The following is a 26,019-nucleotide window of genomic DNA, read 5'->3' as shown; positions in this document are numbered from 1 at the left end:
ACAAGATCATGACTTGAGCTGAAGTCAGATGCTTAGCCAACTGAGCCACCCAGGCGCCCGACCATGAGAGACTCTTAAAGATAGAGAACAAACTGAGGGTTGATGGAGGGAGGTGGGTGGGGGATGGGCTGGATGGTGATGGGTATTAGGAGGGCGCTTGTTGGGATGAGCCCTGGGTGTTGTATGTAGGTGGTGAATCCCTGAAGTCTACTCCAATATCGCACTGCATGTTGACTAAAATTTAAATAATGAAAGGAAAATAAATGAAAAAGAAAAGTTCTTTAAGCTTTCCTGTATCCGCACCCTCTGCAGGGTGGCTGATGGTTAGCTCTTCCCATGGGGAAGAGGGAGTCTGAGCTCCAGCCGGGAATCTGGGCCGCCCTCACGTGCTTGGCTGACAGAAGAGCCAATGGTGTGTCGGATCCAAGCCGAAGCCGCAGGGATTGGCACACGTCCACCAGCGTCCTCGAATCCTACCCACACGATCATCACTGTTGGGGTTGGTCACCTGTTGGCCACCTGGCTGAGTTATCATTCATCAGCTTTCTTTTCTGGAAAGCTGTTTTCCCCCTTTCCACACCATGTTCTTAGGAAGGAAGTCATTTTGTGCAGCTCACACCTGAAGGTTGGGGGCACATGCTCCTGTCCCTGAGGTCAGTCTACCTTCATGAGTTATTTGAAATTCTCCTGCACGGAAGGTTTGTATCTTCTCCCATTTACTCATTTGTTCCCTTATTTATATTGGTACGATCCCATGGATATTTCCAGTGTTACATTCTTTATTCTGTTGTTCAAGTTGCCATGGCTTTGGCCATTGGGAACTCTTCCGGTTGGCTCCTGTGCTGCATGCCTTTGGAACATCCATCACTCTGTGCGTGGCGTGTGTGTTTTGAACACCTCCTTATTTTCTGCCCCTGCAAGATGCTCCAGCTACATCTTGTGTATTTCTCGCCCCAGTCTTAGGATCACTCATCTCTCCAGGGAGCCCTGGTTCTTCATCTTGGAGGATGGCATTAGAAACCAAGATCTGAGTGCTGAGTGTGCTCGTTGATGCTGGGGTGTCTTTTCTCTTTGGCCCCCTAAGCTAACAGAGCAAAAGATAGATGCCTTCATCCAAAGTGGCGTGGATGCACGTGCCTCTACGTGTTTCTATGTGGAGACATCGTATCTATATCAGGGCAAACATGAGTTTTTACTGATGGTTTCCACTCAAATCTGTCACCACGTGGGCCATTACAGTAGCCACCCCTTGCTTATCTGTAATTCACCACCAGTGAGGCTCCTGCTCCCCACCCCCCACACCCAGTTAGTCAATACACCTGGCACTCACACAAGGACCCCTTGGGAGACGCCTGTACCTACCGGAGCAGGGGGCTCACGGGCACTTCCTCTGCCTTAGTCCCACCCACTCGGCTCCCTTCCAAAGTTACTTAGGTCACACCTCTCCCACCCCCTCAGTGAGGTTGTTTCATGCATTTGTAATACAATTCCCTCATCAAGTCTGTCTTCCATCCTGTAAGTTTTGAAATTGAGAACTGTGAGTCCTTCAAATTATTCTTTATTTTCAATTATTTTGGATATTCATGGCTCCTTGCAATTAACATGAAATTGAGGATCAGATTTTTCATTTCTGTAAAAAGAATGCTGTAGAATCTTGATAGGGATTGTGTTGACTCTGTAGATTCATTGGGTAGTATTAACATCTTAAAAATATTGAGCCTTTCTGTCAATGAACACAGGACACTTTTCATTTGCTGGGCCTTCATTAATTTATTTCAGCAATGTTTTATAGTTTTCAGTGTACAAGTCTTTTACTTCCTTGGCTAAATTTATTCCTTGGTGTTTTATCCTTTTAGGTGCTATTATAAATGGGATTGCTTCCTTAATTTCCTTTTTTGAATTGTTCACTGCTGGTATATATAAACACAACTGACTTTTATGTATTGATATTGTACCCTGAAAGTTTTGCTGAGTTTTTCAATTAGCTCTAGTAGCTTTCTCACGGATTCTTTGGGATTTTCTATATAGGATCATGCTATCTACAAATAGAGATAATTTTACATCTATCTTTCTAACTTGAATGTCTTTTTATTTCTTTTTCTTGTCTATTTGTTCTGGTTACTCCAGTGTAATGTTGGGTAGCCATGATGAAAGTGGGCTTCCTTGTCTTGATCCTAGGTTGGATCAGACTTTCACCATTGAGTATGATGTTAGCTGTGGGTTATTCACAAATGTCATATATCAGGTTGAGGAAATTCTCTTCTATTTCTAGTTTTATGAATATTTTTATCATGAAACTGTTGGATTTTGTCAAACGTCTTTTCTGCGTCAGTTGAGATGATCACGTGGTTTTATTTTTTTCTTCTATTAATGTGATGTATTATACTGATTGACTTTCTTATGTTGAACTAGCTTTGTATTCATAGGATAAATCCTACTTAGTGTATAATGTGGTGTGTAATTTTAAAATTATTCCGTTAGATTCAGCTTGCTAGTTGTTATGGACTTTATGTTTGCATCACCTCCCTACCACCACCAAATTCATATGCTAAAGTCCTAACTTACAGTGTGATGGTATTTGGAGGTGGGCCTTTGGAAGTAATTGCGTTTAGATGAGGTTGAGGGCAGGACCCTCATCATGTGATTAGTGCCCTTATCAAAGAGGAAGGGAAAGAGTTCTCTCTCTCTTTCTCTCTCTCCGTACACATGCACTGAGGAAAGGCCACGTGAGCACACAGTGAGAAAGTAGCTATCTGCAAGCCATGAAGTAGCTTCCTACCAGAACCCTAACATGCCAGCACACTGATCTTGGACTTCCAGCCTCCAGAACTGTGAGAAAATACCTATCTGTTGTTTAGACCACCCAGTCTATGGTAGTTTGTTATAGCAGCTGGAGAAGACTAAGACATTAGTGTTTTGTTGAAGATTTTTACACCTTTACTCATAAGGGTCATAGTCCATAATTTTCTTTTCTCATGATGTCATATCTAGCACTGGCGTCAGGGAAATTTTGACTTTATAGAAAAAGATAGGAAGTGTTCACTCCGCTTTTTGGGAAGAATTTGATATAAATTGGTGTTAAATCTTTAAATGTTTCATAGAATTCACTAGTGAAGCTATGTGGTTCTGAATTGGGCGGGGGGGGGGAGAGTTTTTAATCAACTGATTTAATATCCTTAATAGCTATAGGTCTGTTTAAATTTTCCATTTGAGTCAATTTTGATAATTTCCGTGTTTCTGGAAATTTGTCTAAGTTATCTAACTTGTTCATGCAACATTTTCATAGTATTCTCTTACGTAATTATCTTTATTTCTGTAGGGTTGATAGTAATATTCCCACTTTCATTTTTTATTTTATTTTTATGCATTGACTCTGTTTCTTTGTCAGTCTACTTAAAGGTTTGTTGATTTTGTTGATCTTTTTATTTTTATTTTTTTATTTTTTTAACGTTTATTTATTTTTGAGACAGAGACAGAGCATGAATGGGGGAGGGTCAGAGAGAGGGAGACACAGAATCCGAAACAGGCTCCAGGCTCTGAGCTGTCAGCACAGAGCCCGACGCAGGGCTCGAACTCACGGACCGCGAGATCATGACCTGAGCCGAAGTCGGCCGCTTAACCCACTGAGCCACCCAGGCGCCCCTTTGTTGATCTTTTTAAAGAACCAATGCATTAATCTACTTGGGCAATCATAACAAAATACCACAGACTAGGTAACTTAAACAATGGACATTTCTGCTTCTGTTCTGGATGCTAGAAGTCAATAATCAAGGTGTTGGAAAACTCAGTTTCCGATGAGAGCTTTCTTCCTGGCTTGTAGAACATAGCCTTCTTGGTTATTCTTCACATTTTCTGTCTTCTGTGGGCTTGCTTCTGTTCTCTTCTTATAAGGATACCATGCCTATTGGATTAGGCTCCCACCCTTATGACCTCATTTAACCTTAATTATCTCCCTAAAGGCCCTATCTCCAAATACAGTCACATTGGGGGTTAGCACTGTAACATAGGAATTTGAGCGGAGGGGAACACAATTCAGTTCCTATCAATCAACTTTTAGTTGGATTGATTTTCTTTGTTGTCTATTTTATATTCCATTTACGTCTTTTTGAATTTTTATCATTTCCTTTTTTCTGCTACTTTGGTTTTGGTTTGCTGGCTTTTTCTAGTTTATTAAGGGGTAAACTTTATTGATTTGTGATCTTTCTTATTTTTTAATGTAAGCATTGACAGCCATAAATTTCCCTCTTAGCACTGCTTTCACTGCATGTCACATTGGTATGCTGTGTTTTCTTTTTCAGTAGTCTCTGTTTTCTAATTTCTTTTATTATTTTTTTCTTGACTCCTTGGTTAAGAGTGTGTTGATTAACTTCCATTTTTTGGTAAATTTCCAGATTACCTGTTCTTGATTTTTAGTTTCATTCCACTGTGGTCAAAGAAGATACTTTGCATGGTATTTATCTTTTAAAATCTACTGAGACTTGTTTGGTGGTCTAACATATGAAGTATCCCAGAGAAAGATCCAGACAAAAATGTGTATTTTACTGTTGTTGGGTTGAGTGTTTTATATATGTTTGTTGGGTCTAGTTGGTTTAGAGTATTGTTCAGTTCCTCCGTTTATTTGTTAATCTTCTGTCTATATGTTCTCTCTCTCATTGAAAGTGGAATTTTGAAGTTTCCAACTATTAATATAGAACTATTTCTTCCTTGAAATCTGACAAAGTTTTTTATATATTTTTGAGCTCTGTTTTTTTCCAGCTTTATTGAGACAGAATTGATACATAACATTGTGTAAGTTTGTGATTTGATACACATATAAGATGATTACCACTATGAGGTTACTTAACACCTCCATTACCTTACAGAGTTACCTTTTTTTGTGGTGATGAGAAATTTTAAGACTTACTCTCTTAGCAACTTTCAAGTATATATTACAGTATTGTTAACTACAGTCACCAGACTATAGTTTAGATCTCCAGAGTTATTCATCATATACCTGGAAATTTGTACCACTGATGACCTTCATCCATTCTCCCCAGCACATGCCATCCCACCCCTGGCAACTATCAATCTACTCTCTGTATCTAGCTTAGCCTTTTAAGATTCCACATATAAGTAAGATCATATGGTATTTGTTTTTCTATGATTTATTTCACTTAGCATAATGTCCTCAAGCTTCACCCATGTTGCTGCAAATGGCAGGATATCCCTTCTTTTTTTTTTTTTTTTTTTTGAGGGGGGAAGGAGCAGAGCAGGAGGGAGAGGCAAAATCTTAAGCAGGCTCCATGCACAGCATGGAGTTCACTATAGGGCTTGATCTCACGACTATGAGACTGTGCTGTGACCAATACTTGTTATGTCTGGTCTTTTTGATAAAAGTCTAATAGGTATGAGGTGATATCTTGTTGCAGTTTTGATTTGCATTTCCTTGGTGATAAGTGACATCGAGCACCATTTTATGTATCTCTTGGCCAGTTGTATATTTTCTTTGGGGAAAAAATGTCTATTCATGTTCTTTGCCCATTTTTTAATCAGGTTTTTTTTTTTTTTGCTATTGAATTGTATGTGTTCCTTATATATTTTGTATATTAACCTCTTACACATGGTTTGCAAGTATTTTCTCCCATTCTATAGTTAGCCTTTTCATGTTGTTGATGGTTTTCTTTGCTGTGCAGAATAATTTCAGTTTGATGAAGTCCCACTTGTTATTTTTTGCTTTTGTTGCTTGTGCTGTTGGTATCATATCCTACCCCCCCCCCCCAAATCACTCTGAAGACCAACATTAGGATGACTTTCCATATTTTCTTCTAGGATTTTTACAGTTTTGGTTCTTATATATAAGTCTTTAGTCCACTTTGAGTTAATTTTTGCTAGTGGTGAAAGATAAGGGTCCGATTTCATTCTTTTGCATGGGAATATCCAATTTTCCCAACACCATTTATTGAAGAGACTATCTTTTTCTCATTGAGCATTTTTGGTACCCTTGTCAAATATTAGTTGGCCATCTATGCATGGGTTTATCTCTCAGATATTAATGCTATTCCATTGGTCTATGTGTCTATTTTTATGCAATACCATACTGTTTTGATCACTACAGCTTTGTAATATAGTGTGAAATCAGGAAGTATGATTCCTCCAGCTTTGTTCTTCTTTCTCAAGATTGCTTTGGCTATTGAGGTCTTTTGTGGTTCTCTACAAATTTTAAGATTTTTTTTCTTATATCTGTAAAAAATGCCATTGGAGTCTTGATAGGGACTACAATGGATCTATGGGAGGATTTGGGCAGTATGGACATTTTAACAATATTAATCCTTCTGATCCATGAACACAGGTTATAATGGCATTGCCTCTTGACTTCCAAGGTTTCTGATGAGAAATCAACTGTAGTTATTATCAAAAGATCGCGTGTATGTGATGGGTCACTTCTCTCTTGCTGTTGTCAAGAGTTTTTCTTTGTCTTTGTCTTTCAGCAGTTTGATTATGATGTGTTTCAGTAAGTGTCTTTGAGTTTATCCTTCTTTGAGTTTGTTGAGCTCCTTGGATTTGTAGATTTATCAAATTTTGGCTTATTTCTTCAGAGTATTCTTCCTACACCTTTCTCTTTCTCTTTTTGAGACTCCCATTATGCCTGTGTTGGCCCACTTGATGCATTCCACAGATTCTTTAGGTTTCATTCACTTCTCTGTGTATTTTTTGTCTCTATCTCTGCTCTTCAGATTCAATAATTTCAATTGGCCTATCTTCAGGTTTGATATATTTTTTGCCTGCTCAAATCTGCTATTAAGCCCCTTTAGTGAAATTTTCATTTCAGTTATTGTACTTTTCAGCTCAAGAACTTTCTACAATTTCTTTGTCTTTATTCAAACTTTTATGTTGTTTTTATATTATTCTTCTGATTTTCTTTCATTCTTTGTCCATGTTTAAATTCTTTGTCATCTGGTAAGTCTGGTGTCTGGACTTCTTCGGGGACAATTTTTGTCAATATATTTTTCCTTTGAATAAGTCTCTCTCTTGTATGCCTCGTGATTTTTTTGTTGTTGAAAACTGGACATTTGAATGTTGTACTGTGGTAACATTGAAGATCCGATTCTTCCTCTTTCTCCGCATGTGCTGTTTTGATTGTTGAAAGATGTGGCTTTAGTAGTGTATTTATTTAGGGGCTCTCCCAAAATATTTTTGCAAAGACTTTAATTGAGCTCTTGTTTCTTTACCTCATGCTCAGCTAATATTTTGACAGAGATTTCTTTGCATGCCAGGAACACAAAGAAAAGGAGAGAAAACCCACGAGCACAAACAATAAACAAAAGCAAGCACCTCTCCCAGTCTTTGCGAATCATCTCCGGGCCGGGGCCCTCCAACACTCGGGCAGGATGGCTGAGCCTCAAGGTGACCCAGCCTGAAAGCGTACGGTCTTCTGATGTCATTTCTAAGCGAGTGTCTTGTCCTGGGTATCTGTGTGGCTTTCAAAGTCCCTCTGTATTTTGGGTGCTTTTGAATATCCTATTTTCCCAAAGAATCAAGCATCTCCCAGTTTTTCCTCTTGGGCCTTAGGCAGTTGGTTCCATGTCCTCACCGTGTTTGCCCGAGTCACCTGTGGGCTCTTAGTTTGCCTTGCAAAACTGAAGGTGGTGCTCACCCCGTTTCTGGCCTGAGGTCTGAGTCAGGGGATCAGAGCTGGGTTCCTTATGTCCGTCCTCCAGGTGGCCCCAGACCAGTTACAACAGACACACACAATAATTTTCAGGTAAAGTCTTTCTGCTCCCTGGAGCCAGGGACCAGGATTCCAGCCTGGGAATTTGGGCTGCTGCCCCTTGAAGGCTCTCACTGAACCAGGGAGAGGTAGGTAGGCCGGGGGCAAGTGAAACGCCCCAAAGCTTTCCTGCTGTTTTCAAGTTGTCTTTTTCTTGATTCATTGCTCATTTGATGGCTATAAACCTTTGACTGTTTTCCGGAGTAATGGCAGTTTCTGCTTGTTTCTCAACGTTTCAGTAGAGGGACAGGCGTTCGGAGCTCCCGTGCACCATTTTGCTGACGTCCCTTTCCTCGTGCTTTCCTGACCTCGTTGGATTGTGTATATCAAGTCCTACCCTCATGGCCCCCTCGTTCCGCTCCTCCATGCACAGTGATCTAGCGGCTGTTGCCAGGACCCTCCTCGGTGCAGGGGAGCCCAGGGTCATGGCGGTGTCCCGATTCACAGCGGTTCCTCATCCTTATTGCTTCAGGGAGGAAACGTCCTCTGAATCCTTCCCAGGAGCAGGGTCAGCTGGAGGGTTCTCGGGACGTGGTAGAGGTTGTTCCCGCACACCCGCTTCTCAAGGTACCTGATCCCGACCCTGTCACTGAGCCAAAGCAGTTCTGACATCTGCATGTCATTTGATGCCGGCCACCATTTCTTCCAAGCTTCCAGAAGCCACCCAATAGGGCATTAAGACCAGTCCTGGGCAGCCTACCTGGTGGTGTCTTAGTCTGCTCAGGCTGCTCTAACAAAATGCCACGGGCTGGGGGCTTAAACAGCTTCAGGAAGGGGTGCAGCCTGGCTGGCACCATGGTTCAGCCCAGGAGACCCTGGGAAGAGGATGCGGCTGCATCCCACTGACCTGGACTTCTGCCCTTCTGGTCCATGCGATAGTGAGAGGAAGAATTTGTGACCCCGGGCCTCAGGGTCCCGTACGGAAGTGGAGATTCAGGCTTCCCTCCACTCCTTCCAGTCCCCTGTCCAGCTGCAGGCAGCGAGAGGCTCTTGACACAGACAGGAGGCCTGGTGTATCCCGCAGGGAGCAGAGGAGACGGATGGACTGTCCTCCAGAGCCCTCTGGTGGGGACGAGGGGCTGGGTGGCTGTACTGCCCCAGCTCCTCGAACGAATAGAAGGATGTTGAGCCATTCTCCCGTTGAGTCGCTCGCTCACCTGAGCACACCTACCTCTTCCGCTTCAGTGCCCGGCTGTGCACATCCAGCCTCAACAAGAGGGTGCTCCGTGAGTCCCTGGGTTGGCGGGGAGGGGGCGCTGAGGAAATCTTCCCGGAGGTAGAGGTGGCTGAGGGGAGCTTTGGTGTAAAGACGGCAAATTAACCATCCTGCAGCAGCAAAGGGGGATCCCTTTGCACCAGAAGCCGGGAGAGGCCTGTGAGCCTGGCGGTGCTGGCCAGGTCAGTCACCGGTTCCCGGGTCTCAGTCTCCACACCCAGAAGGGGAAGGAGCCGGCTGAGTGGACCAGGGGGTCAGAGGCCCCTGGGCTCAGTCACAGGGCTCAGTGTGTGGCTGTGGCCAGGCATCCCAGCCTCACATGCCGAGCCCCATGCCGTGGAGGGCTGAGAACGGCCTGCCGGGGGGCTGGGGCTGCCTGGAGGCTCAGTACTATGTGAGTGTGCATGCATGTGTGCGTGTGGAGGGGTCGTGTCTGTGTGTGCATATGTGTTGTACATACATGTCTGTGCGTGTTGCAGGTACATGTACGTCTGGATGCATGGTGTGTACATGCACGGGTACATGTGTGGTATGTGTGTTGTGTGTATATGTGTGTCGTGGGTACATGCATGTCGTGTGTACACGCGCGGGGGGTGTGGTGTCTACGTATACACGCATGTGTTATGTGTGTCTGTGAGTCATCCCTCCCCCTCCTCCCCTCCCCCAGGAAGCCCTACAGGCTGCAGGATCTCGGCTGGGCAGATGCTGGGCCTGTCCTCCGGGGCTGCTTCTGCCCCGGTCCCGGCCCCTCAGGCGCAAGCAAACAGGGGGAGCCTGGTGTCCAGGGCCTGGTCTGGGACTCTCGGAGGAGGGAAGGCAGGGCACAGGGGCCAGGCGGGGCCGGACCCCAACCTGACGGGTCGGCTGGCCCCTCCCCCCCACCGGGGCGTCCATCAGGACAAGGGGCTCCCCCATACCACCCCCACTAACGTGTGGTGGTCACGGGAGCTCCGGGCTGCTCCTCAGCCCGCCCCACCGCCAGGCCAGGAACAGGGTGGGGGCTCACAGAGGAGAAAATGGCCTCGTCTCCTGTGTACTTCCCAGAGGTCTCCATCCACAGCTCCAGGGCAGAGGGAGCCCAGGGCACGGTTTGGATGTGGGGGGCTCTTTCCCTGAAAACGTGCCCACTTCTCAGGTCCCAGAGGCCTGCGCCGGGTCCGAGGCGCTGCTCCCTGGAGCCAGGACTCCTGGGAGGCCTGGGAGATAGGGAAGCAGCAGGAGCGGGCCCCACTGTGCAGATCACATCCCCCGCTGCACGCTGCCTGGTGGGAAAACCCTCACGCCTCACTTCAACAGAGTTCACGGGTTTGTGTCTTTCGTGCAGACGCTGTGATTATTTGTGCGGAAAATGGTCATTTTACCGGGGCAAGTTAACCTGACCCCCGTGCGCGGCCGCCCCATCGCAGAGGCTGGCTCTGATGTGCCTGGGGTTCGTTCTTGGAACACTGTTTTATGCACGAGAGTGTTCACTTTGGGTTATTATTCCTCCACTCAGCCTGCTTCTGTAAGGCTCGGCCGGCCGTGCCTCCTACTGCTGCCCGGCCAAGCCGCCTCCCACTGAGTGCACCCCCCACCCACCTCCCCCCACCCCCTGCTGCTTCTCTGCTCTCACAGGCTGTCCCCAACACCCTCCGCTGCCCCAGGACCTGTGTGAAATGGGAACATTCTTAAAAGTAGCAGAGGGGGGCGCCTGGGTGGCGCAGTCGGTGAAGCGTCCGACTTCAGCCAGGTCACGATCTCGCGGTCCGTGAGTTCGAGCCCCGCGTCGGGCTCTGGGCTGATGGCTCAGAGCCTGGAGCCTGTTTCCGATTCTGTGTCTCCCTCTCTCTCTGCCCCTCCCCCATTCATGCTCTGTCTCTCTCTGTCCCAAAAATAAATAAACGTTGAAAAAAAAAAAAAAAAGTAGCAGAGGCTCTCGGTGTCTCAGCCAGCTCAGACTGGAGCCCCAGTAAAGACTGCATGTCCTTTGGCTTTGAGCTCATGGCAGCCAGGCCCCTGGGGAAACGTCTGAGACAACGTGGGCTCTGGAGCCCAAAACCCACAGGGCTGGTGTGATAAAGCGAGCGGTGAAGACGCACATACACAAGTACTTGCATATGCACATTGCACACACAAACACGTGCACACACAACAGAAGCACACACGCACACACACACATGTGCACACACGCTTGTAGACACATTCATAGGCACACAGTATGCGCAAACATACATGCACACATAATGTAAGCACACACACGAACACACATGCACTCACGGACACACACATGTGCACACACGTGTAAGGACACAGGCACACAATACACACACAGGCAGGGCCACCCACAGCCCTTCACCATTGTCTTCCCTGTCCCACACCTGCTGTGTGAAGGCCAAGCACTGTCTGCTTCATCTCGCTGAGTCCCCCAACAAGTCTGGGGGAGTTTATGACCCTCTGACAGATGAGGAAGACGAGGTTCCCCGGGGACTGAGGCTCAGGGCCGAGGGCCTGTCCTCAGAGGATCCTGTCCGGGGGACACAGGCAGCAGGTGCTGGGCAGGATTCCCTGAAGGAACGAGCGGTGGTCTCAGCTTTGTTTGGGGGAATTGGGGAACCATGTAATACCTCTGATGCAGAGGAGGAGGGTGCTTCGGGGACTCTGGGTCAGAGGTCAGAGGTAGGGTGGGGAGATGCCCCCTGGCCAAGCGGCCTCTGGAAAGGAAGGGCGTCTGCAGGAACTTCCCCAGGAACAAGAGCACTTTCTAGGCCAGGCCAGGTGCCCAGGAGCCCTGAGGAGAGGCGGCCCCCAGACTCTGCTGTCCTCCGGGGATGAGGGACGAGGGGGGACGGGCCTGGACCCAGGCCCCTCAAGAAATCACTTTCAGATCTCTCTCCAGCTCACTAGAGTGAGTGCTGCTGGAGAGCTGCCTTTTACCTAAATTGCCTCAATTTTCAATTTGCTTGACATTTGAGCAGCATGAGCCCTTCTGGCTCCCTTCCTGGAGCAGCCCCTGCCTGGGCAACCCCCAAGCCCAGCAAATGGGGTGCAGCGCACCCGGGGGCCCCGGGGCCATGGGAAGGGCACAGATCCCCAGCCCCCCCTGAGCTCCCAGATGGAACTCAGGTCGGCACCTCAGCCTGGCCACCAGGCCTGCGACACCTCCCCTCCCCCTCTGGGGACTCCCCCAGGAGCTCCCCACCCGCCCCTATCAGCTCCTTTACTGCTGAAGTTAGGGAGTCTGCAGGAAGGAGCAGGCTCACGTGCTCCACAGACCACGTCCAAGGCCGGGAGAGAGTGGCCGAGAAATAAGCAGACTGCGTGCCCCGTGAGGGGGAGGGAAGGAGGGGAGGGGAGGGGAGGGGAGGGGCTGAAGTCCGGTGTCTGGAGCTCCAGCAAATTGAGCAGGTGGAAGAGGGGCAGGAGGTGGCCCTCTGAGGGGCTGGTGGCCCTCAGGGCAGGGCAGGATTGAGGGCAGTGTGCACTTTTAATGTCCTGCGGTATCTCATGGACTGAGAGAGGTGGAGGCCAGAGGGAGAAGAGAGGGAGGTGAGACACAGGGAGACAGAGTAAAAGAGAGAGAGACCAACTAGAGAAACTTCGGCTCTCCCCCTAGGAGAAGGAATGGAGAGGAGTGGGGGGAGGAGGGGAGGAGGGGAGGGAGGAGTAGGGAGAAGGAAAGAAGAGGAGGAGGAGAGGAGGGAGAAGGGGAGGAGGGGGGAAGGAGAGAGAGGAGGGAGAAGGGAGAGGAGGAGAGGAGGAGGAGGGAGGAGGAGGGGAGGAGGGAGGAAGAGGGAACCAGGGGAGGAGGGGGGAGGAGGGAGCAGGATGAGGGAGGAGGGAGAGAGGGGAGGGGGAAGGGAGAGGAGGGAAGGAGGAGGAGGGGAAGAAGAGGGAGTGGCAGGAGGAGAAGGGAGGAAGAGGGAGGAGGGAGGAGCGAAGAGGGAGAGAGGAGGGGGGAAGGGAGAGGAGGGAAGGAGGAGGAGGGGAAGAGGGAGTGGGAGGAGGAGGGAGGAAGAGGGAGGAGGGAGCAGGAGGAGGGAGGAGGAGGGAGGAGGGAGCAGGAGGAGGGAGGAGGAGGGGAGGCGGGGGTGGGGTGGGGGGGAGGAGAGCAGGGAGGAGGATGGGGGCGGGGAGGGGGGGAGGCAGGAGGCAGGCTGGGGCGGGCTGTCTCCCGGGAGCCCTGACCCCGCTGGGCTGCGGCTCCCCTCCTGTTGGCGCTCAGGTTTCGGGCTGAGCGCAGGCAGATTGAGTAACAAATGCATGTGCTACGCATTATGAAGAAAGCCTTAAAAAGCCCTCGTTTATCGCTGTTTACGTTCCGTGATTGAGGGGAGAATTTGCCAAGACCAAAGGTTACTGCTGGTGTTTCTGTGACCAATATTACCTCAAACTAAAGCAATTAGCTTCAAGGAAACGTGCGTTGTCTTTGGGGGCCTTCGTGAGCGACCTGCAATGCGCGACATGGATCGCTGCGCTGCCCAACCAGCTGCCCGCGCGGCCCCTGCAGCTGAGCGGGGCCTGGTCCCCTGTCCGCGGGCCTCGGTTTCCCCCTCTGTGGGATGGGCTCCCGGCCGTGCCCCTAAAGTCCTTAGTTTAGCTCCCAGGGCCTGTGCTTTTGGCTTTTCTCCCTGAGGCTGTTTCTACTCACATTTGGCCACTAAACTCCTGTCTTGAGACAATTACAGAGGAGAAAGCGTGAAGGGTAATTAGCGCTCGCCTTCCAAGGAGGAAAGAGTGAGAAACCCGCCCTGTGTGTTTGCTCGGCTTCCCAGGCCAGGGCTCTTGGGGGGAGGGGGGCTGGGGGCGTGACTGGGGGTGCCTCGGTCCCCCCATCAGTAAGCAGGGTAACGATGGCACGTGCGTGGGGTCATGAGGGGGGAATGGAAAGGGTGCCGAGGGCGCAGAACAGTTCCCGCCAAGGAGGCAGCACAGACCAGCTCATTACCACGGTACCCGAGAATCCGGAGAGACTGGCCAGTGCAGCTGCAGGGAGAGAGGTGACGGGGGCAGACACCCCCGTAGAGGGAGAGGAAGGAGGCCGGAACCTGCTCTTGGGGCCGGGGGTGGCCCTGCCGGCTGCTTCCCACCACCTGTCCCCAGGCTTCTTGCAAACCAACCGGTTTAAGTCACTTAGTAGCTGCCACTGTGTCCCCCATCACAGCACATCTCCCGTCTTGCAGTAAGCCAGGCACGGCAGCCCCCAGGAGGCACCAAGAGCAGGACTGCCTTGAAGACACAGACAGCAGCCAGGCCCTGGGCCAACCCAGCTCTGCCCCTCGCCCTCTCGGCACCATCCGGGTGGTGGGGCCTCACGGGGAAACGGGGCTAGCTGTATCTCCCCCTCCTCGAGCTGTGAGAAGTCACAGCGGGTTCTACAGGGAGCACGCTCAGAAGTGCGCCTGGAGCAGTGTGGGCAGCAAGGCCCGTGAATCCTGCCCCTGGGGAGGGGCTCAGACCAGGCACCGGGGGCCCACTGAGGCACACAACCACTCGGGTGTGCGTGCTGGTGAGGGAAGCCTCAAACAAGTGCCTTGTCACAGCCGGATCTGGAAACAAAGCAGCACCCAGGCCAGATTTGAGGAGGGGTCTGCTCCGTCCCCCAGGAGGGCTGGCGGCTCCTCCCTGCAGAGGCCCCAGGACAGCCCAGGGGTCACGCGCTTACACTTTGCACGGCCTCTGGGCTGACCATGGAAAGAGCAAAAGGGCCCTCAGGCTGGCCAGGGGCCTGAGCCTGCAGCCCAGGAGCAGAGGTCCAGAGGTCACCGGGAGGCAGGAGTCCTGGTGGGTCCGTGCCAGCCCGCAGGACCTCGGGGCACTCATCAGTGTGGCAAGCGTCCACTCAGAGACAGAGCCGTGGTGCAGGCGGGTAGAGCCACGAGCCGGACAGGCAGGCTTCACGCCCCGAACAGCAGGAGGGACGTTGCGGCTCTCTCCAGATTGGCCCCTTGTCATTTGCTCCTCGCCTCTTATCGCCCATTTTAGAGGTGATGAGGCCAAGGCTCAGAGGTGATGCAACTGTGCATTCAAGGCTCGAAAGGACATTTGCCACAATGCCGGATGGCATCAGGCCTCTTTGTACCCGTGACCCCGGCTTCTTGGAGCGCGTCCTCCCCGGAAGCCCGGCTGACCCCTTCCTGTCTTCTCCACCTGCACATTCAACGTCACCCTGGCTCCATCAGTCCAGAGCCCAACTGCGCCGTCCCTGACGCCTCCTCTCTGACATATCAGGGCTGGGGGGACAGCGGTGCGGGAGGCCAGCACCCAGCAGGCTTCCCGCTCCCCACCGGGTGCTTTCCGCTGGGCAGGGCCCGTCTTCGGCCGCTCTCTGATGCACCCGGCCCAGGGCAGCCTCGGAGTCCCCAGCCCTCGGGGGGTCAGCGACCGCCAGCCCTGTAACCCAAAGATGCCCCCAGGGACCCCACAACCCCTCACACCACTCCACTCGGCTTCCACCTCCGGAGAGACCCGCTAATTCTTCAAGGACGCCACTCACCCTCAGCATAAAGCACCCATTCTTCCCCAGTGTGGGGCTGGGGTGGGAAAATATTTTCCAAAGGTCAGTTTTCCAATTATACTTAAAATTCGAAAGCTCATTTTTTTCTTTTTTGCCTCCCCTGGTGCAGCCGCGTTCTGCTAATTTCATAAAGATACCATTTAGCTGAGGTAGGTGGGATTCTGGGCATCAGAACAGCTTCCCAACGTCAACAGCCAGCCGTAACCGTAACCACCAACTTCCCATCATTTGTGGGGGAAAAAACGTTTCTCTCCCAAAAATTATGGCCTGTAGGAATCAGACAACATCCCCATTGCCCGGCGGGAAATTACAGAGATTTTCTTGCGTACTTCACTTTAAGCCACGTTTATAAAGTCCTGCTCTGTCTTAATGACTCTCTCATGGTCCGCTGGAGAGGCAGGGTGTTTGAGGAAGTCACTTGGGTGTGTGATGCAGGTGAGTGCCCATGTCACGTGGTCCCGGGTCTGGCATGCAGCTGGGGGCTGGGAGCCCGGGCCTACACTCCCTGGCACGCGTGTGTGTCTGAGGGCATGGAGCAGGGTGGACGGGATGGTCTCGGCCGTGCCCTTCAGATGAGGACAGGATGAAGGGTTCACAGGCAACAAGTGGGGGACTCGGCCAAGACGCCCCTCTCCCTCTGCTGTCTCCATTGACCCCAACGGGAACAGGGAGCCTTCTCCCCGCCTCCACCACATCCGCCCCCATGCTCCATTCTCCACCTCAGCCAGACCTTGGCCCTCCCCGTCCAAACCTTCAAGGCCCCAAATGGCTCAGAAGGAGGGGGCTCCTCCCTGAGGCCTGCCAAGCCACGCCCCCTTGCAGGTCGCTCGGCCCCTCCCTCCCAGCACAGGGCAGCCAAGTCGCTAAGGGCACCAGATGATAAGGCAAGTGACAGAAGAGTGTGTGTGTGGGGGGGGGGAATGTGAGGGGCCCAGGAGCTCATGCCCCTCCCAAGAGAGGAAGGCCGGTCTTTCCCCAGGGTGGGGAGGGGGCAAGCCACGGGGCAGGGCACAGCCTGTCCAGGATGCCTCCAGGGATGAGGAGCCTGTGGGCCTGCGGGCCTGCAGGCCAGAGCTGAGCTGAGCTGGGCTCAGGAGGCGGAGGAGAAGCAGCAGCGGGAAGGCAGAAGCAGAGGGCAGGCTGGGGCCTGCTGGGTGGGTCGGGTGCAGGAGCAGTGAGGGCGGGGGAGGGGGCGGCACAGGTGCCTCGAGGGGCAGGGGCCTGGGTTCAGGGCCTGTGTGGGCAGAGCCCACCCGTTACCCACGACCAGGACCAGTGAGGACGGCAACGAGGCCCAGCTGGGGGAGGAGGGAGGCCGGTGCCCAGTCCTGGGGGAGGGGCAGGGCTTCTCATCTCCAGCCAATGGGCCTGAGGACACCAGCAACGTCCAATTCTAGGAGACGATGGGAATCTGACTTTTTGACCTGAAATACCCCAGTTTTCCAACTTTGGCCACTTACTTTATGCTCTTAAACCCTGGGCACGTCAAACCCCGTCCTTCCCCTCATTCCCAGGCTCCAGTCACCTCTTGCGAGTGCTTGTTCCTGCCTCACCGTCTCTGCACTGCTGTTTCCTCTGCCCAGGACACCCCTGACCCAGTGACTGCAGGGCTGGCTCCTTCTCCACTCGGAGGGCCCTGACCACTGCCCCATTTTGTCTTCCTCCCAGCCCTGCCCTGCCCTCCCTTTACATTGTGTACTCATGGGTTCCCCTGTCTATTGTCTGCCTCCCTGACAAAAGTGAAAACTCCTGAAGGCAGCAGCTGTCTGATTTGTTCACTACTTTACCCTCGGTGCCCAGGACAGTGTCTGATACGTGGTAGGTGCTTAGGAAAAGCATAATCAATGAACAAATGGGTTATAACGTCCTGCCCCTTTACCACGTGGCTGGCCAGCACCCTCCTGCCCCTGTGACTCCCCACTCCTCCTGGGACCCTGGGCACCTCCCGCAGTGGGTCCTCAGCTGGATCCTACAGCAAAGGCCTCTGCCCTGGAGAGAAGGAGGGGCCTAGCCTGGGGCTGATGTTGCTGGAAGCCCCTTCTGCCTGACCCCTCTGCCCTATAACCCCGTCTTATTCTGCTTGCAGGACTGTCCACCACCTGAAACGACTGGGTTAACCAAGCCCGTCTGCTCAGCTGTCAAGAGGCCGAGTTGGGCTAAGCATACCTGGGGACAGCAAGGATGTCCATGACTCTGGGTATGGGCATGTGGGCTCCAATGGGGTGGTGAGGTCCTTGGCCTGTGGGCAGGGTGAGGAGCTGGGATTCTATTCTAGAGTGTCACTGAAGGGCCTACTGCAGACCCTGTGGGGGGCACAGAATGAAATCTGGTAGATGAAACCGGTGTTCTCAGCTCCCAGATGAGATGGTGAAACAGGGAAATGGAAGCCCATTCCTTGTACCAAGGCTCCTGCTGCACAGGACAAAGGAGGTGTGGCCCTGCCTCCAAGAGCTCAGACTCTACAGAGGCCACCGGGCTGCACATTCATTAATTCCCCCATCTATGCATGCATCTGTCCGTAATCCACCCACCCACCGTCCTTCCACCCAGGGGTGTGCCTGCAGGGCCTGGATGGTCTCCTGCACCCACTCTCTCAAGGTGAAGATTGTAAAGAGAGAAAGGTCAAGCTCCAGGCTTGGACTGGGCTCTCCCTTGCTCAAGTCCTGGGTGAGGAAGAAGAAAGGAAAGGAGAAAACTCTCTGGACACCTGTACTGTAGCCTGCACTGTGGTAGGCATTTGAGAGGAATGATTTCTTCTGCTTTTCAAAGCTACCTGATGAGGGAGGTATATTTTTCCCAGAAGAAACTGGAGATTAGAGAGAGTAGGCAGCTTACCCAAGGCCACAGAGCTAGTAAGTGGCTGAACCAACACTGGCACTAAAGGCTAGCTCATTCCAAACTCCCAATGAAAAGGAGGGATTCAAGGCAACCCGTGTAATTGCTGATAGGCAAGCGGTCTGTAAGCCAAAGCACAAGCCAACAGGTGCTTTGCACCGAGTGCTGCCTGCACCAAGATTTTGTATGCCATCATTAAATATTTGATATAAAGATAATACATGCACAAGGTGAAAAAAAAGAGGTTTCATGTACAAGATGAACAATAAAGAGAAGGTCTCAATTTCCAGCTCCGGTCATGAGGAAGTCCCGAGTGGAAGATTTACCCCTCCCCCACAAGCAACTATAAAACTAGATAAAGTACACATGAGGCAGCTGTTCCGAACACTAGGCCTCAAAGGAGAACTGTAATTCTCAAGAGAAGGAGAGCACACAAGGTGAGCTCCACAACCTGGCTTTCTGTCTGACGCACTCACCCAGCTGTGGCACAGGGATATGGAACCTACACAGACAGCGTCCTGGGAAGGGGGGACACAGTGGTGCTCGGGACTGCTGAGGTGGAGAGAACTGCAAGGCAAGGAGTGGGAAGGAGAAGACGGTGCAGGGACGCGCCAGAATTTTTCCCAGAGCACCTCAGCATCTCGGCAGAATATACTGGCTAGAAATGCACAGGGCTGCGCTCCGCTGTGGTTAGCAGAGAACGGCTGGTGGGTAGTTGAGAGCTGAAGGGGGGATCCAGGAGGGCTCAATGACATGGTATTCTGCCTCACTGTTATGAGGGGCTACTCTAGGCCCTCCCTAAAATGCCTACCAGCAAACCTCAATGAAATCAAGTTCATCTGCTGATAAACTAATGGCCTGTCAGAAAACCAGTGAACACTCTCTAAAGAAAGAGAACATCCAGGTTCTCAACAGCATAGCATCCACAATGCTTGAAACACAATAAAAAATTACTAGACATACAAAAAGCAGGAAAAGGGAACCTACAACCAGGAGCGAAAGAAAGAAAGAAGAAAGAAAGAAAGAAAGAAAGAAAGAAAGAAAGAAAAGAAAGAGTAAACAGACATAGAAATAAAACATATGTTTAACAGACAAGGACTTTAAATGATTGCGATACTGTATTATCTATTATACTACAGTCAAGAACTTAAAGTAGAAGAGTGAATGGGTGCCTGGATGGCTCAGTTGGTTAAGCATCCAACTTTCGGCTCAGGTCATGATCTCACGGTTAGTGAGTTCAAGTCCCGCATCAGGCTCTGTGCTGACAGCTCAGAGCATGGATCCTGTTTTGGATTCTGTGTCTCCCTCTCTCTCTGCCCCTCCCCCACTTGTGTGCATGTGTGCATGCAAGTGCATGTGCTCTCTTGCTCTCTCTCTCTCAAAAATAAATAAACATTAAAAAATTTACAGTAGAAGCATGAAAAAAAGTGGAATGTCATCAGGGAACATGAAACTGTAGAGAAGAATCAAGTGAAAATTCTAGAGCTGATAAAATACTTGCAAGGTGAAATTTATTAGCAATTGGATTCTGCAGGAGAAAGATCAGTAAACTTGAAGACAAGGTGATAGAACTATCCAGTTGAAGCACACAGAGAACGAGATGTCAGAAAATAATCAGAGTCTCAGAATTGTGCGGAAAATATCAATTAGTCTAGCGTGTGTAAAATTGAAGTCCCGAAAGAAGAGAGAGAGATTGGGGTGGAAAAATACTTAAAGAAATAGTGGCAGAAAAGTTTCAAAATTGGATGAAAACCATAGACCCAAAGATGCAAGAGGCACAATGGAACTTGAGCAGGATAAACAGGGGGAGAAAAAAAGAGGAACCCACGCTAGGACTCCTCATATTTAAATGGTTAAAAAGCAAAGTTAAAGACTGATTCAGTTGGTGAGCATGTGGCCCTTGATCTCAGGGTTGTGAGTTTGAGGTCCACATTGGGTGTAGCGATTGCTTCAAAGTAAAATCTCCCACTGAGTTATCATCAGAAACAAGACAATAAAGTGACATCTTTGAAATGCGGCAAAAAAATTCAATCTAGAATTGTATAGCCAGCAAAATCATCCCTTAAAAATAAAGGGAAAATAAGGACATTCCATGCAAACAAAAGCTGAGATAATTCATCTACAGCAGATTTAAACTACCATAAATGTTAAAGGAAGCTCTTTGGATTCAACAGCTATAATAGCAGATGCAAGCCTACTTACCTGAAGTAGTGAGGAGTGCCAACAATGACAAATACATGGGAAAGTAGAAAGGATTTTGACGTGTCTGTAGAGAAAGAGAATTGATTCATAACGATAAAAGTAGATTCTTCAGGAAGATACAGCCATTCTGAACATGAATGCCCCAAACAACCAGATGTTCAAAATGCAGAGAAGCAAACACTGAGGAACTAAAGAAATAGACACACCCACAGATCACAGATATAGAGACGTAACCTTCCTCTTGGAGTAACTGAGGAACCATCAATAAGGAGATGGAAGATCTGCACATCATAAGCCAAATTGACACAGTTGACATCTATAAACCACAACACTGATGAACACACGTTTTTTAAATGCATATGGAAGTTCAGCAAAATGAGTCATACTCCGTTAAAAAGCATTGCAATAAGAGTATGTTCTCTAGCCATTACTAGAGATTAAGAAATCCGTAAGAAGTTAATAAGAAAATCCCCAGATCTTTAAAAGTAACACACTTCTAAATAATCCATGGGTCAAAGAAGAAATCACAAAGGAAATCAGAAAACATTTTGAAGTGGTGAACACTAAAACATATCAAAATCTATGGAAGGAAGCAGAAATTGTCCTTAAAGGGAAATTTGCAGCTTGAAATGCCAACAGAAGAAATACATACAATCATCTAAATTCCACCTTAAGAATTTAAAAAAGAACGAATTAAAACCAAAATAGAAAGAAGGGTATAATAAAGACAAGAACCGAAGACAATAAAGTAGAAAATAAACAATAGAGAAAATCAAGAAAATAAAAAGTTGGTTATCTGAAGATCAATAACATTGACAAAACACCTAACTAGCTCAATTAAAGAAAAAGAGAAAATACAAGCTGCTGTTATTATGGATGAAAGAGGGGATGTAATTACATGTCCTGAAGACAGTAAAACAGCAATAACGGAATGTTACGGACAACCTTATGCCAATATATTTGACAACTTAAATAAAATGGACAAATTCCTCAAAAGGCACAAAAATTCCATATTTCATGTGCATGTGCACACACACACACATACAGTACACATGAATAGCCCTATACTTACTAACACTTTGAGATTTGCCCACAAAGAAAACTCTAGGCTCAGATAGCTTCACTAGGGAATTATATCAAATATTTAAGGAAGAAATAATACCAATCTTACACGAAGTCTTTCAGAAAATACAGGAGGAGGAAAAACTTTCTAACCATTCTAGAAGGTATCATAACCTTAATAAAAAAACTAGCAAAGGACATTACAAGAAAAGAAAATTACAGACCAATATTCTTTAAGCATATAGACACAAAATCCTTAGCAAATATTAGCAAATCAATTGCAGGAAAAAGTGTGTGTGTGTGTGTGTGTGTGTGTGTGCATATGTATACAAGTGCACACATGTCAATACCAGGAATGCAAGGTTGCTTTAATATTTAAAAAATCAGTATAATTTACCACATTAATAGAACGAAGGAAAAAATATATGATCACATCAATAAATATAGAAAACAACATTTGAAAAATTCAACACCTGTCCAAATCCCATGATTTGGAGGACATGGAGGAACCTCTCAGCAAATTCTAGAAACAGAAGGAAACTTCCTCAATCTGATAAAGAATATCTATAAGAAACCAGCAATTAGCATCACATGCAATGGTGAAACATTGCATACTTTGCTTCTTAGATTGAAAAGAGAAAAGGGATGTCTGCTCTCATTCCTTCTTTTTAACATTGTACTTGAGGTTATAGCCAGTGCAATAAGGTAATAAAATAGAAATCAAATACATAGAGATTGGAAAGAAAGAAAAAAAAAAAGTCTATTTTTCAGAGGACACATTGTGTAAATAGCAAAGTCTAAGGAATTTACCAAAAAAATCTACTAGAAATAGTAAATGAATTAGGCAAGATTTCATGATACAAGGTCATCATATAGAAATCAATTATATTTCCATATAATATCAATGAATAATTAGAATATGATTCTTAAAAAAACACAATACTATCTATGAAGCATCAAAAATGTACAATGACTAGGGGAAAACTTAACCCAAGTTGTACTGGAACTGTTCACTGAAAACTACAAAACATGGCTAACAGAAATTGAGGAAGACCTACATAAATGTAGATAAATACCATGTTCTTGGGTTGAAAGACAACATTGCTAAGATGTTGATTCCCAAATTGATCTATAGATTTAATACAATCCCAATCAAAATCTCAGCAGTGCTCTTAGAAATTGACAAGTTTATCCTAAAATGTATATAGAAATGTGACATAGCTAGAGTATCCAAAGCCATCTTGAGAAAGAAGGCAAAGATTGGTAGACTTACACTATGTCAAGACTCATTATGACATTGGCAAAAGGATGGAAAAACTGATCAATGGAATAGACAGTAGTCCAGAAATAAATCCACCCTTATAGGGTTAACCGATTTTTTGACAAGAGCTCCAAAGGAATTGAAGAAGAAAGAAAGACTTTTCAGGAAATAGGTCCAGACCTTTTCCACAGTGAGTTTGCCACCAGAACACAGGTGTTGTGAAAACCACCGCTAAACCTACAACAAGATGGGAAAGGAAAAGACTCATGTCAACATCGTCGTCATTGGATATGTAGACTCAGGTAAGTCTACTACTACTGGTCATCTAATCTGAGGCCGCTGAGATGGAAAAGGGCTCCTTCAAGTATGCCTGGGTCTTGGATAAACTGAAAGCTGAATATGAACGTGATTATCACCATTGATATTTCCCTGTGGCAACTTGAGACTAGTAAGTGTTATGTGACCAGCATTGATGCCCCAGGACACAGAGACTGTATCAAAAATATGATTACAGGCACATCTCAGGCTGACTGTGCTGTCATGATCATTGCTGGTTATGTTGGCAAATTTGAACCAGGCACCCCCACGAATGGGCAGACCCATGAGCATGCCCTTTTGGCATGTAAAACAACTTATTGTTGGTGTTAACAAAATGGATTCCACTGAGCCACCCTACAGATACGAAGAAATCATTAAAGAAGCCAGCACTTACATTAAGAAAACTGGCTACAACCCCCACACAGTGGCGTTTGTGCCAATTTCTGATCGGAAAGGTGACAACATGCTGGAGCAAGTGCTAACACGCCTCAGTTCGAGGGATGGAAAGTCACCCGTACAGTGGCAATGACAGTGGAACCACACTGCTTGAAGCTCTGGATTGCATTCTGCCACCTACTCGTCCAACTGACAAGCCCTTGCGTCTGCCCCTCCAGATGTCTACAAAATTGGTGGTATTGGTACTGTCCCTGTGGGCTGAGTGGAGACTGGTGTTCACCAGGCATGGTGGTCACATTTGTTCCAGTCAATGCTACAACTGAAGTAAAGTCTGTTGGAATCTACCATGAAGCTTTGAGCGAGGCTCTCCCTGGGGACAGTGTGGGCTTCAATGCCAAGAACGTATCTGTTAAAGATGTTGGTCGTGGCAATGTGGCTGGTGACAGCAGAAATGACCCGCCAATGGAAGCAGCTGGCTTCGTGGCTCAGGTGATTGTCCTGGACCATCCAGGCCATCCCGCTGCTGGATACACACCTGTGCTGGACTGTCACCCAGCTCACATCGCCTGCAAGTTCGCTGAGCTGAAGGAGAAGATTGGTCGTGGTTCTGGAAAAAAGCTGGAAGATGGCTCCACGTTCTTGAAATCTGGCGATGCTTCCATTGTTGATATGGTTCCTGGCAAGTCTGTGTGTGTGTTGAGAGCTTCTCTGACTATCCTCCTCTGGGCTGTTTTGCTGTTTGTGTCATGAGACAGAAGGTTGCTGTGGGTGGCATCAAAGCAGTGGACAAGAAGGCAGCTGGAGCTGGCAAGGTCACCAAGTCTGCCCAGGAAGCTCAGAAAGCTAAATGAATATTATGCCCATACCTGCCTTGATCAGTGGCAGAAGAACGGTGTCACAACTATTTGCGCCAGGTGGCCATTTAAGTACAATAGTAAAAGACCGGTTGATGATAACAATGCATTGTAAAACCTTCAGAAGGAAAGGAGAATGTTTTGTGGACCATTTTTTTTTGTGTGTGTGTGTGGTGTGTGTGGCAGTTTCAAGTTATTAGTTTTTAAAATCAGTACTTTTTAATGGAAACAACTTGACCAAAGGTCTGTCACAGAATTTTGAGGCCCATTAAAACAAAAATTTGATGAGAAAAAAAAAAAAAAAAAAGAAATAGGCCTGGAACCACTGTATTTTTATATGAGGAATCACTGCCAGCCATCAAGATTGTGCTGGCAGCCTTAGGTGAGAGCTGGAGCATGCTGGTAGTTCCTGGCTGTGGCCACACCGTTTGCCAGGCCTTAAGATGTTCCCGTCTACCACAGGTGGGGGACAGAACGATACCTGGGAGAAGATATGCCTGGGAAAGTGCTTTGTTCAGATGCCAAAGGGGCCAGAAACAGGTCCTTTGCCCCAGGGATGAGACAGCCATAACTCCTACATAGAGCTCTTCCTTCCAAGTCTCAAACAACCCTGAGCCACAAGACTGGGACACTGGCTGCAAAAGCAGAAACCTTCCTGGACTAGGAATCATGAGTCAAATCCCAGTGTGCCTGAATGGAGATCTCCTGGTCTCTCTCTTCTTGCCTCCACACTCATCTCTGAGTCTGATCCAGCCCCTTTAAACTCCAGCCTTCCAGCCCACCCTCCTTACCTCCCAAGGTGATTCTTTTCTTAATGTTTATTTATTTTTGAAGGAGAGAGAGAGACAGAGCGTGAGTAAGGGAGGGGCAGAGAGAGAGAGAGAGGGAGACACAGAATCTGAAGCGGGCTCCAGGCTCTGAGCTGTCAGCACAGAGCCCAACATGGGTCTCGAATTCATGAGCCATGAGATCATGACCTGAGCTGAAGTCAGACGCTTAACCGACTAGGCCACCCAGGTGCCCCATCAAGGTAATTATTTTTTATGAAGATTAACTTATGAAATTGAACAATGAAAAGACTTCTGCTTCTGGCCAAGGTAGAGTAACAGAGTCCAGATTTACCCTCCCATATGAAATAACCAAAAAATAAATACCACGTATGAAAAAAATGGTTTTTTCAAGACATTGGACATCAAGCAATGAAGAAAAGTGATTGATCTCTATGAGCCAGGAAACAAAGGAGGTGAGCCCCATGACTACTCCAGCTTACTGCCTTTGACAGTTTCTAGGTCATGGTGCAGGGAGAGGGAAAAGATAGACTCCAGCGGTCTGAGTTGAGAGACAAAGATGAGACTGGCGAGAGTCGTAGCACAAGATACTAGAGAGTAGAGATCTGCATGGAGAATGAACTTCAGAGGGCTCCCTTCCAGGATGTACCAGAGTATGGATCAGTATACACATGTGAAAAAGCTATTCAAGGATGGAGAAAGAGCCACCTGAGAGGATTAGAGGCAATGGTGTCCAGAGATTTCATAAGACCTGGGAGAGTGTCTGTTTCCGCCAGCCTGAGTGGAAACCCTCATGATTTACAGGGCTCTGTGAAGACAACACAGAATAGTCTTGGCTTGTTGCTAG

At 48.3% G+C, this 26,019-nt stretch overlaps 1 long non-coding RNA gene and 1 pseudogene across 1 annotated transcript; one reads left to right on the top strand and one right to left on the bottom strand.

Annotated features, from left to right (window-relative positions):
* Nucleotides 1–23,777, bottom strand: LOC123593178. Its single transcript, XR_006710169.1, has 4 exons — nt 23,665–23,777; nt 8,919–8,926; nt 5,332–5,335; nt 1–31 (listed from the first exon to the last, which is right to left on the bottom strand). It is a non-coding gene; the product is annotated as an uncharacterized LOC123593178 (long non-coding RNA).
* On the top strand, nt 23,015–24,402 carry LOC123593177 (annotated as a pseudogene).
* Nucleotides 24,403–26,019: the final 1,617 nt, after the last annotated feature.

The sequence above is a fragment of the Leopardus geoffroyi genome, chromosome D4 (genome assembly GCF_018350155.1).
Source record: "Leopardus geoffroyi isolate Oge1 chromosome D4, O.geoffroyi_Oge1_pat1.0, whole genome shotgun sequence".
Lineage (NCBI taxonomy): Eukaryota > Metazoa > Chordata > Mammalia > Carnivora > Felidae > Leopardus > Leopardus geoffroyi.
The sequence above is the reverse complement of the archived record's forward strand: the minus strand, read 5'-3'. Positions and strand labels throughout refer to the sequence as shown.